Below are 12,215 nucleotides of genomic sequence, written 5' to 3'. Positions count from 1 at the left end.
AATTTTCATTCCCAGAATTCCCAGCTGTTGTTGACTGCTTTATAGTTCAGGAAAGAAAGAAAACATTGCCTCATATTAAAGAAGAGGATGCAGTGCATTCAGCTTTGGGGCTGGGAAATTTGGAAATGATCTATGTGACTTAGCTTAAGAAGATCATAGAAAAAGGACCAAAAAGCAAGATAGAAGAAGACAAGGAGAGATGGTTGCAGAAATAGTACCACTTTCATGCAAAGTGATTTCTGCTATAGTCGTAATTTGGGGGGGGGGGGGGAAGGGGCTAGCTGTGACTGTCCACACAAACTGTCATTAAATTTTCATGATGTCCATTAAAATATATTGTTGGTTTGAAATATATAATTTGATTGGAAGATTGGACTTCAATTATCATGGTTAATGGCCAGAAGTCATATCAGTGCACTTCAAAAGCCATTTTCTTCAGTTTTCACTATCATTAATATGCTGCTTATTTGTTTGAGAATAAGGCAAACTTTTCTAGTTGTAATTGTCCCCCCCCCCCCCCCCCACAATTAGTATGTGGGCTGTTTGCCCATTCAGAAAGAAAAGTCACTAAATAATTTTTCAACCCTGGATTAAAGCATCCATCAAGAAAGATACACAGATGCAGACTTGTTTGTTTGGTAAAGCAAAACACAAAACCCCCGATGTCACCTGCAAATTTGCAGAATTAGCCTGCACTTAAGGACCTACCATACTCCAAATTACATTCAGATGTGTGAAGGAAAGAAAAACTATAGCCATTTAGAGTTCCCAGTAGAAATGAATGAGAAATTAGAAAATCATTATCTATACCCAAAATCTGGATCAAATCAGGTCTGGATTGATCTTGAGTGAAATAGTGTTTGATCGAAACTGAATTCTAAAACAGATTAGGGTCCTCATGTCATCTTATATTATTATACTTGCTCTAAATTGCTTATAGATCAGGATCCTTATAGCACATGATACTATTATGACATGCTAGCAGGCTAAGCTTTTCCTGCTAAATATCTATGTCAATTTGCACATAATCGGAAATGATTTTCTCAAAGTTGGTAAACTTAACTGTGCTTTAGGGGAAGATGTTGCACTAATGAATGTGTGCTCCATCTCAACATATCAAACCCCTGTTTTCTATATATGGAAATGTCTAATTACCCCCAGATACTTAATGATTCCAGAGGGCACTCTTTCAATTTTCTCTTAACTTTTCATCATTAAAGTGTTTTCTGTGCCCTGCAGGCAATAACATAGATGACGTCAAACTGTAATAAAAACAACTACATATTCTAGGGCAATATTGAATTTAGTATTATCTTTACACTGGGTTAAAATGTAACGGAGGATATGTAAAGAGTCAACCTTCATTTCTTATGTCTTCAAAGCCACTTGGGGAATCGAAATTAAAACTGGTTAAGTTTCATTAGAAGTGGACTGCTGTTATCACATCAATTTCATTTTAGGTTGTATCTGGTGGCATATTCAGAACCCACAAAAAGCTTCCACTAGTTTTATCTAAATTTATTCAGCTATACTCAGAGGTTTCATATCAAGAAGAGTCCCAGATTCATATTCATTCTTGTTTAGGTGAAATTTCAGTGGCTTCTCTGCTTGTGTAATCAACACTTGATCACCCATTCGGTATGAACTATGTTAACACTGGTGTTTCTATTTGTACATGAGCAATTATGTAGCATTATTAAGGAGTAGGGGATCTTTCACTACAACAATTGATATTATAATCCTTGTTACCAGCATTGTTCAATGCTTATTGTATTGACTATTTTCAAGATCACCACATTCTGATCAGAATCTGAAGTATTGGGTTTTGTCCATTGCCATGGCAATGCAATTACATCAAAGACTTCGAAACTAAGAGAGAAAGATTGAGAATCCTATTGAGGCATTTGTTTTCTCTCATCAAGGCAGTTATGAATATGCTGATCAAATATATTTTTTGCATAAAACATTTTTAAATCCCTACACTCTCCCTTCCTCCTTCCACTCCCCTTTCAGGTTCATTTACATTGTAGATTCAATGCAGTTTGACACCATTTGAAGGTAATAAGGCAGAATGGAGGTGTCTCCTGAAGTTCTCAAGGTCTGGGCAGATTCTTACATTGTCATCCAAGGAGACTTTTGCAAGTCTACCACGGAAGTGTCACATATCCTCTCTCTCAGGGTGCATCTACACTCTAGAACCAATGCTGTTTGGTACCACTTTCACTGCCATGGCTTAGTGCCATGGAATCACAGAGTTTTATAAGCACTTTAGTCTTCTTTGTCAATGAGTGATAATGCCTCACAAAACTGCAACTCTCACAATTCCTTAGCATTTACACATGATAGACAAGGTGTTGTCAAACTGTATTAATTCTACAGTGTAGATTCCCCTCTCTCTAGGTCTCTCTCTCTCTCAGGGCTCTTCCAGATAAGGTCCAAAATGCGGGTCCTGTCAGACTTTTGCCTGAAGTATCCAAACAATGCCTCCAGTAAAAAAGGAATAATTGAGACAGAGCATGAAAACACTGCTTTCTCCCAAATTATGTAGATATCCCAGGAAGCCCTGGGTCTAATCGGGTGTGGGCTCAGTGGGGACAGACTATTGGGAATGCTTCTGCAGTCCCAGGAGTCTGTCCCCACAGCTTATCTTGGGCTCAACAAGGACAGCCATCTCTCTCCTCCCCTCCCCCCCCCCAAAAAAAACAAAAAACAAAAAGAAGGGAAAACTTACTACACTACCATTAGGCTTCTCTACACTTCACAGGAAATGGCCAAAGTATGGCCCGTGGGTCATTTGTGGTTCTTAGGGCCCCACTATCACACTAACACTTTTTTTTTTACTGAAAACCCATGAGCTAATAATTTTGCTGCCTTTTCCTTTCTTTTTTCCTTCCCTCTAAGGCGCCATCTACTCTGCCATATAATGCAATTATGGGCAGTGTAGACTCATATAAACTTCATATAATGCAGTTTCCGACTGCATTATATGGCTGTGTAGATGGGGCCTAAACTGGAAATATCCAAGAGTATGGCTAAGTAGGGCTAACTCTGGTTAGTACTTGAATGAGAGAATGCCAATGAATGCCTGGTGCTGCAGGCTATATTTCAGAGGAACTGACAAACCACCTCTGAATATTCTTTGCCTAAGAAAATCCTATAACTTCACAACAACACTATAAGCCAGCAGGCGAATTGAAGACAGATACACACACACACATAGTAGTAGTAGTAGTAGTAGTAATAGTAGTAATAACAGCAATAATAATAATAATAATCTTTATTTATATTCCACTCTATCTCCCCTGAGGGACTCAGGGAGGGTTCCAACAAACAAAAAGGCAAACAATGCCTCAGTGACAAAAAGTTTAAACATAATAACCCAGAATAACCCCAAATAAAAGACATCTTGAACATAGCAACTATAACTTAAATAAAACATAATCAAAATTTTTAACTAACATAATACTCATAAATGGATGCAGTCCATGCCCCCCAATTATACTTCACTTCTTTCACACATCTGCAGATTCCACCCCCCCCCCCCGCTTTTCTCTTGGAGAAGAAAATAGTCACCATAAGTGTCAATGCAGAACAGCTCTTTACAACACCCATGAAGCCCATAGAACATGAAACAGCTGTTTCCAATTCACTCAGTGGCAGATGAGTTCCTGACCCACCTAAGTGAGAAAATCAAAGACAGTTGGATATGCTGCTGCCCACAACTCTCCCTAGCGAATCATATATCTATAGAAACTGACATGCCTTAACCCCATCAGCTGGGCGTCGCATACAGTTTTGAGTGAGTTTTTAAAAAAATATTTGTCAATTTTCTCCATTTGCTCCCCTTTTCCTACTGCAATAGGATTGCTACATTTTTATTTTGAGAATACAAGTTTTTTTAATTTTTTTTAAAAAAGAAAAATAATTTCATTTTTAAAATGGAATTGGTGCCTCTATTTTACAGCAGGCCTAGTAGAGATTTAGTTACACCTTACAGTAATGGTGAGATAAGGAGATATCTTTTTTTTAACATTTAAGCCTTTTTTCCCCAGCCATGATATCAATGTAAACTACATGTATGGGCAGCAATTAGTATGTGGGATTGGGGAACAGACATTCCTATCGGCACCTTCAGAGGTTCCTGCCCTCAATGACACTGAATCCCGCAATTGTTGTGGTTTAGGATGGACAATCCTGATTTGATTATATACTCATGTATAAATCTAGAAATTTAGGTCAACCCAAATAACCTGTGTTGATTTAGCCAAGGTCACTGTGGTATTGTAAATTAATGTATAAAAATGAGCTATAACATCTGATAATAATGTCTTTTAAAATAAAAAATAGGAACGATTCTCTTCTCTGAGTAGTGTGGAAAAAGGCAAGAGGTTAGTCCACCTGAAAGAAGCACTTCCCCCTTCTAGTATCTCTGCCCTGGCCTACTTATGGTGTGTCTTAATGCTTCAGTGAGGGCTGATTCCTTGAGGTAGAATTATGGCAATCTCACCACAATGTGTGTGATGTGTGGGTGTTAAAAGGCCACTGCAAGGTCAATGTGGAGTAGAAAACTGTGGTGCAAAAAAGATATTTTCATATCAGTGTGGATAAACACAGGGCAACAGAGGAGACTCCATCTGCTGTTATAAATAAATAAATAAATGTTATTGGTTAGGCCATGTCACCCAAGTGGACCAAACAACAAAGCTTGCTAAAACTTAATAAAACTCTATGTAGTAAGTTAAATATAATACTTATAATACAGTAGATATAGCTATGATAAAACTAAATATATACATCATATTTCCCCACTCCTACAATTTTTCCATCTGATGTTCTAATACAAGTACATAGGGTTGTCAGATTGAAACATAGAGGCAGTTCTTATAACTTTAATGGTTGTGTAGAACAGGGAATTTCAACCAATGTTGCTTGTCCTTTAACCAGGGAAGAAGCAACACCTGCTGAAATTCACGCTCCTATGCAACCATTGAAGTTAGAGTAATATCCAGTTTGCAGTGTGGCAAGCCTAAATGTGCTCTATCACCCAGGTCCTGATAACATATGGGCCATTGTAATCACTGTGTAACATTAATTATAAGGTGACATTTTATGATATGGTTTACAGAAAGTAATTATTTTCATGAGATATCATAGCCCAAGGACACAATTCAAATGAAATAATGTTGATTTTAACAAGCAGTTCATTTTCTCCTTTGTCTACCTTCAGTCCATAAGATACAATAGTGCTTGCTTTGTTTTGGTTTTTGCTAGATTGCGGTTGTAATCAGCAGGCAATCCAAGGATAGCTCACACTGTGGCCCAAAAAGATTCCTAGTAGTAGTGTTAGCACTTCCTGGGGGCAGGCAATGGGGAAACAACCCAGCAATAGGCAGCCCATACAGAAACAATCTAAGAATGGTTGGTAGTCCAGGCAAGAACACATGGCAATGTCTTACTGGACAACTGATCATCTTGAGTACATATATATGCAAGATCAGGCAATCTGAATTCAAGCAAATGAAGAATAAAGTCCAAAAAGTTTCAAAAATAAAAACAAAGCCTGTGGTTGGACACAAGAGAAGCAGTCACAAAGAAGATGGACTACAGTGTGCTCAGGTTTAAACACTTCAGCCATAAGTCTCCTGGAAAGATGACCTTAGGATGTCCCTTAGTTTTCTGACATCCTCATACTCAAAGGACTCAGTCTTTTCCTCACTGGATGATCCCCCCCCCCCCCCCGTAGGGATATTAAGGATGAAGACTACAAAGCTGTATAAACATCTAGAATGAGATACAAATCTGAGGTAAATATTCTTGTTCTGGAGATAGTTGAACAACCTCCAAATCAAACATGAATCCAAATTAAACATTTCCAGTGTTATTCAAGATGAAATGAGCTGCATTTTTCTCAATTTTTGAATCTTACAAATGCTGCAAGTAATTTCCATAAGTGGAAAACCCCAGATTTGGGAAAGCTACCTTAGCTTTTGATTGTAACTTGACCAGAATGTTGTGTAGAAATAAAGAGATGTTCCCTTGAATTCTTGGCTCTTTTCAAAAGGTGGTTGACAACACCTAAGTGGAGATTAGCCCCATTTCTTTATGTTCAGTGGGTACCTGCTGGCACAAACTCTCTAAACCTGGATGAGCAACCTTGTGAATTCTATTGTGTTGCTTAGCCTGCACCCTGAGCTTCAGCTATTATTTGGAGTTGCAGGAAGTCCTCATATCATGCTCTGTCTACTTTCAATTTCTTGTTGGCTGCTTGACATAATTGCTAGTAGAAGGATACCACTAAAAACAAGAGAAACAAAGGGATGTCTGAGTTAATCCAGTTTAATTTGGGCCAATGCTGCAGTCTAACAAAATAGGCACAGCTTTCTCCTCTGATAACGGATAACTTCTTGTGACTGTTGTAGAACAGACTTTAAAGTGCACTGTACAAGTCTTGCTGAATCTATCCGCTAATAGAATGGGACATAATACCCGTGTTGAAACCTAGTGCAGAAAAGTGAAGTCAGTGCAAGTAAATATAAACGAGGCTTGGTGAGGCCACTCCCATAAATGAAATGTAGCAATAGAAGTTTATAAGTTGTTCCAAATGAACTGAGGAAACAGAAATTGAGGTGTAGCATTGTAAGTTGAAAATGTGTACAACTGTGTAAAAGTTAAAGAGATCAAAAAGAGGAATTTTGTGATGTCTGAGAAAAATAAAAATGAAGAAAGAAATAATAACAAGATTCATCACAGAGGTTACTTCACAATTCAAAACCCAAGAAGGGATATGATGAAACCAATTACAAATGTAGCTGGAAAACACAAGTTAGTACTTGACGGGGGCTTTGCCTGATGTAGGTAGTATGCAACAAGCTGGGAATAGCTTTGACATGGGGGTAGTTGGGGGGGGGGGGCACTAGGGTGGCTGCCCAAGCAGTGTTGAAACATGTTTGGCACAACTGGGTAGTAGGCATTCCCTGTCACTTCTTCACCTCCTTTTTATTTGTTTTTTCACTACAATTGTACTGCAGGCATTAAATAAATGTTGTTCTTTGTAACATGTAATACAATAGTACAATTGCTTCCCTTCCCTCTTCCCATCTTCTCTGCTGACTTCCTGTTTTCCAGGTAGGAGACATTATTACGTTGAACATATATAACAAATATCTTTCAAGATAAAAACACTAGGTTGAATCATCTAGCTAAATGTTGATTGTAGGTATTTCTAATATAACATTGCTTCTTCTTCAAACTTCTTTGAAGCTCTTGAGCTATAGCTGTCTTTTTCTTTTAAAACAAAGTTCAAAAATGGCTCCCAGTACTTTCTGTAATCACTTCGTTTTTCTCCTGAGCATAATTGCATCTGATGCTTGGGATGACAGGTTGGGTCTGCATTATGTGTCGGGGTAGAAGAGATCTAGGATTCTTGACCAGAAAAATCACATATACTTGGCAATTCTACACCACTCTTCTTCCTTCACTATCTCATCTCCATAGATCCCTTTTACCCAAACTATCTTTTCTGAAGAAAAAAAAATTCAGGAAAGTCCCAAAAAGTAGAAAATCATCTAAAATTCTTACAAATTTCTCATTATATTGCCAAACAGGAGGATCACATTTGGACATTTTTGCTCTTATATGCAGTAAAACAATAAGCAAAGATTTACATCCCCAAATCTAACATTATGTTACCTTCAGAATTTGGGGGGCTTCTGATGCCAAGTGCTGGTGGATTGATGTTTCAGTCACAAACCCATCTGAACCTGTCTCAGGTAAAAAAAGGTCATGGTTGCCCTCCCCATTAGTAAAATTCTGATTATATCACAGATGTTGAACAAAGCTCTCTCATGATCCCTATTCCTACTGGCGATGAAATAAGAACTCCTCATAGTCCAAGTAGTTCTTGTTTTGTGATGCTACTTGAATTAGTGTCTACAGTAACAATATGTAACAAAATTTGAAAAAAAAATCTGTTCCTGGCTTGGAAGTATTATTTCCTGTTTAATTGGGTGGTACTTTGACAGTTGTTATATTCCAGAAACTTTATTTTTGTGGCTGCCACAAACTACGTTGAATTGGTTGAGACTCTATCAGATATTCACTGAAAAACTAGAGCAAAATGTGCTGCAGGATGTTTTCCCAAACAAAGTCTTTGCAGTTTAATAAACTTTTTCCATGTTATTATGATAGAACCAATTAGGAAATGATAACCCAGGAACAAAATCGTGTTACATATATGTCCACTTCCTTTTAAAAAATTGTCCTTGAAATATTTATTTTAGGCGGTGTATAGATTGGGTTGTTGTAAGTTTTTCAGGCTGTATGGCCATGTTCCAGAAGCATTCATTCCTGATGTTTTACCTGCATCTATGGCAGGCATCCTCAGAGGTTGTGAGGTCTGATGGAAACTAGGAAAAGAGGGTTTATATATCTGTGGAATGAGCAGGGTGGGAAAAGGAACTCTTGTCTGTTTGAGATAGGTGTGAATGTTTCACTTGGCCACCTTGATTAGCATTTAATGGCCTAGCAGTTTCAGGGTCTGGCTTCTTACTGCCTGGGGGAATCCTTCGTTGAGAGTTGATTAGCTCTTCCCTGATTGCTTCTTGTCTGGAGTCCCCCTGTTTTTGAGTGTTGTTCTTTATTTACTGTTATGATTTTAGATTTTTTTTTAATATTGGTAGCCAGATTTTGTTCATTTTCATGGTTTTTTTTTTCTTTCTGTTGAAATTTCAGTGTGTTACCAGGTGCACTTTTATGGCTGACTTCTTTGGTTGAAGTAGTCTGCAGTGCCTTTCATGTTCCTTGATTTGTGTTTGGGCACTGCGTTTGGGAGTCCCTATGTAGACTTGTCCACAGCTGCATGGTATATGGTGCATAGCAGGCCCGTAGCCAGGATTTCGATTCGGGGGGGGGGGGGGGCTGAGTTTTTTTCAGGGGGGGTTCGGGTGAGCTGAGTTTTTGGGGGGCCTAAGTCTGAGTGAAAGAGGGTCTACCCTAGCAAACCTTTTGTATCATTACCCCAATACCCCCATGCATATGGGATATATTGAGTATGGTGATCAGATCATGATATGAATAAACATAACAGTTTAAATAATGCACCAATAAGGCCTTTTTGCAAACCACCATGAGAATTTCGGGGGGGGGGGGCTAAAGCCCCTCAGCCCCCTCTCCCCCGGCTACATACCTGGTGCATAGATTTATTAAATAAAACTATAAATTAATAAATCCATTTTAATTCCTGCAAAATAAGAAGCTAGCTTTAATATTTGAACATTACACTATAATATACATCAAATAAGCATTAAAATGTGAAACAAAGAGCTCAATAAAAAAAATAAGAAACAATTTTAGATCTTTCTCCTTTAATGCCTTATTCTAGGTCATTCCTATAAAGCACCATGTCATTATTTTAGAGTTAAATGCTTTATACAGGAGCATCAAAACCATATATGCTTCAATCACGAAACATTTTTTAATGGCTTTCAGATAAAACAATTTATTTATGCAATTAACAACAACATGCAATTTCTAATAATTAGCAGATAATAGTCATCCACAAAGTACTTTATAAAATTGCCTTCAGAACTGCATCCATTCTGCAGAGAAGCGCTTAAAATTAGCCTATAAAATTACCAGGAAATGTACTGCATTAACAAGAATATTCTGTATTCCCTTTCCATTTCAAATTTATGGGTTTGAGTGTTTGTAAACATTTGATTTCACATAGAGACAGCAGGACCTATTGCTTTACCATTTCATGAAAAAAACCACAACTTTTTTGCTTCAAATGATTTTCTTCCACATTTTGTCACCAGCATATGAGCAATATTGTTTTTCCCCATGAAAGGTTGTAATTGACCTTGCAGTTCATTTTTAAAAAATCTTTATTTTTTTCATTTTAAAAAAACATTTATTAAAAATTTAAAATTATATATTCAATGCTTTAAAAACCTTATACATGCCACTTCCTCATAAAGATTTGTAATACAGATATATGTATATCTTGACACTATAATATGTTCATCCTCTAGCTCTATCACATACTTATTTACCTCTATCTGCTTTTCCCTTATTTACCCTTTACCTAGTGCCAAACCATCACTGTGCAGTTCATGCTTATGCAAAGTCACAACAAAGAAATATTTAAAAAATAAAGGAAAATCTCAAATGTGAGAGTTAAGGTAGAAAAAGAGTGATCTACTGCTGTATCCCAAAGAACCATAAGCTTTAAATAGAGCATCAATTTTTGGATTGCAAGATGTTAAACATGGAAATCTATTATCACGGTCTTCTGCAGTCACTACAGATTATATGAGAGTCTTCCAATTTTGATAAATCTGTTTGGAATAGGACCGTGTACATAAATGGTCCCCATACCACATAGAGTGGCTATAAAATATAAAAAGAATAGTTTGGCAGCTTCCAAAGCAAAATGATTATAAGGAACATGTCGATGTAGAATATTGCAGGAACATGACTATGTAGAGTAGATTGGCCAGGAAGTCCTTAAATTTTCTCTGGTTTCCTGTTCATTAATAGGCTTAACCTAATGGTCTTGTGCATGGATCCATTTTAGCCATCTTCCTTTGGCCAATCTGGCTTCTTCAGCTCTGCCAGACAGCTGTAATGGCAAGGGCCCAGCCATCACATTTTCCCATCCGTAACGGGACCACGTGGCAGTCGATCATGGCTCCTCCTCCCCTTGTTGGGAGCATGCAGTTTTCCTGTGAGACCTGCCTGTTGGGCCAATTGAAGCAGAAGAATGCTGTGACGTGTTAAAGCTATCTATTTAATGGGGTGAATACCTCCATTTCTCTTTAAGCCCCCCTCCCCCACACCCACATACCATACTTACTAAAAATGGTGATTGTGAGATTTCCCTAAGTGAGCTTGGTGCACATCCATTTAAGGCCTTTTTGAAGTCAGTGTTAGTTGTAAATAGCATAAATCCCACTAATTTAAGTGAGGGTTGCCTTCATTTGGATTAAAACGTGTAAGAGTTTAGATCCAGGTTGAAGTCATTTTAATATGAGTTAGAGGAGGCTGTCCATAACAGTGAATTAGCTTCAGTTGAAGCCAAATTTGAATGAGGCTAATTGTTCCATTGTAGATGCATTGACCACTTGGTAATATGGTGCACATTATTTTTTCCAGTATCTAGTTTGCAATCTCTTTGCATCACATTCAAAAACTGCAAAGGACCATAGAAATTATCTGGGTCTTAAATGGTTCCAGACTACTGGATATATATTTTTTCCAAACTTAATGAAGTCAACCCCTTTAATTTATGACAGCAAATTCCTGTCCATATCCTATTTTTTTACCATAATCTGGCTATATAACCAATGCTTCACAAAAGAACATATATTAATCCATAATGGTGTTTGGCCCTCCAAATGTTTTGTGTGGTATGGATTTAAACTCACCAGTCTATATGACTGTCTTTCAGCTACTTCAGCATTTTTAAAGGAATCTCCTATTCTACAACTTTGGCATATGATGACAGAGTTATCTTAAACTGACCTCTGTTTCTCTGAGATTATTCTAAAACAGCTGTGTTAAGCAAACATCTTCTAAGCAGTCATCTGCTTGTAGTTTTTCTGTTTTCTATTTCACTTGAATGCACAAAATTACTTGTGTGCTTTTCTTTCTTTTTCATGTTATCTTTTTTTATATATAAAAAAGACTAACATGGCTATCCCAATGTAAACAGCCCAAAAAGCCAAGTATATTATACTTTTTGGCTTGTGCAGTTGAAATGAATGTCAGAGAGTTTTAGTCATATGCAGTTTTGTTTTCTTCAGCACTATGATTTCCTGCCTGTTCATTTTTCCCATACTCATGCTGGCCTTCTGAAAGCATACATCAAAACTCTCGCCTTCCCGACATCATATCTTCCAACAGGAAAAGTGTGTAGATTAAGGCAAAAGTATCTTTTATGGCAAGCTTATCAATACACAGTAACATTTTTTTGCTACCTCCAGTTATTCTTGGCTTCATATCAAGTAAAAAATTCAAGTAACCAAAGGATATGATTTATCTGCTCAAAGAAGAATATTTCCCATAATGTAATGTAGTAATTTCTTTTGTGTCCATCACTCCTACTTTGAAGAACATGAGATAAATACTGTTGCTGTTAATCCACAAACTGGTCAAGTGAAAGTAGAGATATTTAGATGACCGGATGAGAAAACATTCCCATTTATTGTATATAT

Source organism: Anolis sagrei, chromosome 4 (assembly GCF_037176765.1).
Source record: "Anolis sagrei isolate rAnoSag1 chromosome 4, rAnoSag1.mat, whole genome shotgun sequence".
Lineage (NCBI taxonomy): Eukaryota > Metazoa > Chordata > Lepidosauria > Squamata > Dactyloidae > Anolis > Anolis sagrei.
This window is presented reverse-complemented; position numbering follows the sequence as displayed.